Raw genomic sequence first — 5,885 nt, forward strand, 5'->3', positions numbered from 1 at the left:
GTATAAAGTTCATCAATTATTCAATAAGTTCAATTCATCTATAAAGCAGTTATGAATAAAAGTGATGTCATATATTAGGATTATACCATATCCGAATATTAGGATTAGACCTTAATTCAATTAGGACATTTTAAGTACCTTTTATAAATGTGCCTTAGAAAAAATAAAATAAAATAAAAACATTACAGGTGTGTAGGAGAAAACAATGGCACTAGGGTTGGGTATTGGTTAGGTTTTATCCGATACCAGTACCTACTCGGTATTTTTCAAACGGTTCCGGTGCTTAAACGGTTCTTGAAACGGTACTTAAGAAAACTAAACCGTACACACTTTATCAAAAAAATAATACCTCTGTCTGTGTGTGTGTGTGTGATTTTCTGAAAAAGATTTTCTGATTTCTGATTAAATGAAAAATTGTGCCCTTTAAAAGGCTACTGATGTAGCACAAAACACTTGAGTTAAGATCAAAATTTTGTCTTCTCATATTATGACTTTTACAAAACAGAGAAATATCTGACACTGAGCAGAAATATTTAACACACAGTATAGCCATATAAATATACTTGATAATGATATCCTTCATACTTGATATTCAAGATTTGCAGTTGGCATTAAAATACTAGACTTACCCGAAGAGGAACACTGGCAGCTGAACTTGAACTTTAGTCAAGCGTGTCAGAGGTTTTGGGTTCTAATCCGCATTTTTTTTTTTTTTTTTGCCGATTATGCTCATCAGTGGTTGTATATCAAGCAGGGACACTTTGTGTCCATTATATTTTGAGATTTCACCAGAACGAATAGATATGAGGCGCCGTCTAGGGCTTAAATCAAACTTCATTCAAGCACATATGAAACCCTTGCATACACATGTACTAGGTAGTCACACATAAATGTATACTACTGAATGCTCAAACTAATACATATGAAATGCACAACTTCTAAAGTCGCTCACGCACACACACGCAAACTCTACACACACGAGACGCGCGGAACTCTCCGCGCACATACTCATCTGAGACGCGAGCACACACACACACAAACTCTCCGCGCACATACTCATCTGAGACGCGAGCGCGCACACACACACACACACACACACACACACAAACTCTTCGCGCACATACTCATCTGAGACGCGAGCACGCACACACAAACTCTGCGCGCACATAATCATATAGACGGCGCCTCATAAATAGATCGATCTCTGCAACGTATTGAAGCGCGCGTCCGAGTGAAGCCAAGTGTGTGCGCGAGCCACGAGAAAACACTGTATCCGCGCCACTGATCGCAGCGGCAACGAGCACTTTGATCACTTGATTTAAAAAACACATTTCAGTGCTAGATCTCTTATTTAACAAACGAACTAAATGAATGCTCTGCTGGTTAACTGGAGATGTTTTATTATTGGATCATTCGTGCCGCGAGATGTTTTATAGGGGGTGGTAAAAAACGTCAGGCACCGAAATCAGGCACCGAAAGTTTCGTTCTTATTCGGTCTGGTTACTACCGTTTACGTCGGAACCAAATGGCACTGACATGTTTTAAGATATATCAGTGCAAGTTACTTTCAGTTGACAGCTCAAACATGCATTTTAGTCATAGGACTAGACTTAAAGGGTTAGTTCACCCAAAAATGAAAATTCTGTCAGTAATTACTCACCCTCATGTTGTTCCAACCCCGTAAGACCTTCGTTCATCTTTGGAACACAAATTAAGATATTTTTTATTAAATCTGAGAGCTGCACTGTTAGACTTTTCCAGGGTTTTTTACAGTAACTTACTGGCAACAGAAGTTACTGTAATTAAGAGTTACAGTACCAAACCGTATTTCAGTTTTACAGTATGGTACTGTTATTGTGTACTACAGTACATTACTGTAAAACGAAGGTAATCAGTACACTGTAATTATTTTTATTTGTACTAAATATAAATTAGATTTCATAATTTTGATATATGATTAATTTTATTTTTATCCTACATAAGTACTACTGACATACAAATCAATTAGACACAGTTATCACAAAATAAAAAACATTTTATTTAAAACATTTCATATATATCACAAAATAAACAGTATGCCAATGCTGGAAATGATGTGTGAAATGTTTACACATTAATGGGTGAGTTTAGGGATAACGTTTTTTTGTGTTAATTTTAACTCATTCTGTGTTAATGATTTTAACAAAGTAAATATGTCAGAAAGGTTAACACAAAGATGTGTAAACGTGTTAAATTAACACATTATGTGCTGTCCTTCACTGCACACATTGTTAAAAACATACATAAAATCATAAACAAAACGTTAGCATTTGACAAAATGAATGTAGAGTCATTGGTTGTTTAGCTTATACAATTATTATAATGAAATATCAACCATTACATTCATAAAACTGCAGAATATAAATACATTTTTAAGCAGTCAAAAAGGAAATGTCCAACACAGGACAAAACACAGTTCTTTTCACAATACAAGACACATAACCCCACCTTAAAAATAATTTCACTTATTTACAAAAATTTGTTGGATTCATGTACACTGGTGGCCAAAATAAGTATTTAATTGCCTTAATGTTTTTGAAAGAAGTCTCTTTGATGCTCAAGAAACATTTCTTTTTATTATCAATGTCTGACTGTCTACTCCTCCATCTTTTCTACAACATAGGAGTAAAAATCATCATCAAAATAATCTTTAAAAAGCCAACACAATGGTTTTGTCCACCTTTGAATAAATTAACTTCTCCAAAGATTGGGTCCTGTTCAGAACTTGACTGACAACATCAGAATGTTCCCTGGTCTGTATGCGTGTCCACAAACACAAATGTACTCTGTCCTTCAGAGGAGATCCCAGTTCCAACACTATATATACGAGAGAGAGAGAGAGAGAGAGAGAGAGAGAGAGAGAGAGAGAGAGAGAGAGAGAAATATTAGTGTCAAATTATTTTTAACCTTTTTTTTCTTTTTTTTTACAAAAACTTAAGAATATATATTTGTAAACAGCTTTTGTCAATAAATAGCATACAAAAGAACTAAATTAAATTATGCCAGATTAAATTTTAATACTTACAAATCCTAAATTCTCTCCAAAAATGCTGAGATCCATAGAGAGAAAGACTGAAATCGATGATTTTAGCCCATTCCTGTTTGAGACAAATACACAGTAAGACACATGCAAGAAATCACTGAGTGATGAAGGTTCTCCTTCCTACAGTAGTTAACCCACCTGTGCGCTGCTGTTAGGACCTTCCTGGTCAGGTGGGACTGCAATGGTAGAGAGTATTTTGCCTAATAAAATATCAAAATAATGCAAAAATATTAACTTAAGTTGTTTACAATTCTAGATTTGGTATGAATGAATTGGTGAGAGTTTTACTGCAGTGCTTACCTGGATACATTTAATCTGGTGAGACTGAACAAAGACAATGGTCCATCTTCTGATTGGTTCATTTGCTGTGTAATAAATATAAAGTTAGACATGATGCAGGTCACTTATTTGATATAAAGTTAGACAATTTTATAGAGATTTTATAAAATATTGTACCTAGTCTGCACCAGTGGCTCCAAAGCACTTTTCACATATTGCTAATCATTTCAGCAAACTTATCTCAAAATATCACAAATGGCCTCCGGAATCTTGCTAGAAGTCACTGGCGCGAATTGGCGCTTTGTTGCAGTTGCCTTTAAACACATATAAAAATGGAAGTAAATTATACATTTCATTAAAAAAACTATAATATGTTATAGTTTGCAAACAAATGCTAAAACTATAAAGGTTCTCATCAGTAGGCCAACATTATACAACCTGTCATGGAAATTTTAAACTGTATATTAAACTAACCATGTTTCTAACATCTAACCTTATTTAACATCTAACATGGGAACAGGATGTACTGTACGAAACCAATGGAAAACTTGTGTCTTTGACTGTGTGCATATGTATGTAAAAATAACTTAGTTTTGGGAAATGAAACTAGACAGTCTGTTAGAATCTTGTGATTATAGATGAAGTCACCACAAGATCAGAGTTTGCTTTACCTAGTAACAGAGGGGTTTGCATATGAAGAACCAATCAAATAGTGGGGAAATTATGTAATGCAGCCTGACATTTATGTCATACCTCTATGCTATAAAAACTGTTTTATATGTGTTTTACGGTGGGATTCTCAGTGGAATTTGTCTGAGATCCTCCGGCCTTGATTCTTCTTGGGAGAGTTCTCTGAGAACTGCTCGAAGACTCTCCCGGCCGTTATTAAAGCATTTAAAGGACATTTGCTGAAAGTCTGTCTGTTAATTTCTGTTGCGCAGCAGGTCAGTTTAGGGAATCAAGTAAGTTAGAGTAAGAAACTCGGCAAGAGCTGGAGTATAAAGGTTATTAAGTGTCGATTAGTAGACGCTCTGTGTCGATGAGTAGACGCAACAGTTTTATTCTAGATAGTCAGATTAAAGAAATATCCACTACAAACCCAAACAGAATTTCACATTAGTTAATGTATTGTTAATGTAAACTAAGCGTTGCTCGTTGGCATATCTTAACTCGACAATTCAATAATCTAATAAAGTCTGTAAAATGAAACGTTATAGCGCAGTTTACCGTGGTAAAGTTCGTTACCGCCATGTTGACGACGAGTAACGTTATTACATAGGTTAAACTGGGCACAATCCTGTCAACACACACAGAATGTTTTTTACCTTGCTTGCTGGTCTCTCTCTCGGTGAAGTGAATTCCGTCTCTTCCCCGGGCCAGACACGAACGGCGCGGTCCAACAAAAGACAGTCAGAACCCAGTGATATTACACTGGATGCTTCGCGCGACACGACAAATCTGCATTTTGTATTAATGGTCCGGTCGCTTCAATGTGTCCAATATAGACATATTATAGCGTTCTAAGGCAAAAATTAGGAAATAAAAGCACGATGGAATGGTGCCAGCCAGAGAGGCTGTTACCTCAAATACAGTAGTAAACAGCAAATTTAAAAAATACAGTAAGTCTCTGTATGTGGTGTTAGATGTCACAGAAAATTCCCATGATGCAATGGGAATCACAGTTATTTACTGTAAAGAGAAATAGCAGTATAATACTGGGGGATTACAGTAAATAACTGTAGAAATGACAGTAAAGTCTAACAGTGTGGATCACTCCTCCATAGACTTCAAGACACTATAACTTACTGGCCCAGAAAATGTATTAAAGAGATTGTTAATATAGTCCAAGTGACTCCAGTGGCTCAATCTTAAGTTTATAAAGCGACGAGAATACTTTTTGTGCGCAAAAAACAAACAAAAATAACGACTTTATTCCACTTTTCATTTCCTTCTCTCTGGGCCTCGAGTTAGTTTACGTAGTGTAATAGCGCAGCGCGTCTGTGTTGCATGTCACCATGTATCACACACATGACCAGTGTCGCCCAATAGTGAGCCTACGTGGTGACGTGCAACACAGACGCGCTGCGCTTAAACACTACGTGAAAAGACTCGAGGCACAGAGAGAGAAGGAAATGAAAAGTGGAATAAAGTCGTTTTTTTTTGCGCACAAAAAGTATTCTCGTCGCTTTATAAACTTAAGATTGAGCCACTGGAGTCACTTGGACTATATTAACAATGTCTTTAATACATTTTCTGGGCCAGCAAGTTATAGTGTCTTAGAAGCCTATGGAGGAGTGATCCAGCTATCAGATTTAATCAAAAATATCTTAATTTGTGTTCCAAAGATGAACGAAGGTCTTACGGGGTTGGAACAACATGAGGGTGAGTAATTACTGACAGAATTTTCATTTTTGGGTGGACTAACCCTTTAAGCCTTGTCTGTGAAACCGGGGGACAAAAGCGACAGTGGCAAGAACAGTTTGGTCTGTGTGGAAGAGCTAGAGTGTCCTGAGCAAAGCCCTGA

The 5,885-nt window shown here is 36.4% G+C and overlaps 1 long non-coding RNA gene across 1 annotated transcript; it reads right to left on the reverse strand.

The window, feature by feature from the left end:
• Nucleotides 1-2,135: 2,135 nt before the first annotated feature.
• Nucleotides 2,136-5,025, reverse strand: LOC311282179. Its single transcript, XR_014625888.1, has 5 exons — nt 3,539-5,025; nt 3,383-3,447; nt 3,221-3,282; nt 3,065-3,137; nt 2,136-2,856 (listed from the first exon to the last, which is right to left on the reverse strand). It is a non-coding gene; the product is annotated as an uncharacterized lncRNA (long non-coding RNA).
• Nucleotides 5,026-5,885: the final 860 nt, after the last annotated feature.

Source organism: Rutilus rutilus (assembly GCF_951802725.1).
Source record: "Rutilus rutilus genome assembly, chromosome: 22".
Classification (NCBI taxonomy): Eukaryota; Metazoa; Chordata; class Actinopteri; order Cypriniformes; family Leuciscidae; genus Rutilus; species Rutilus rutilus.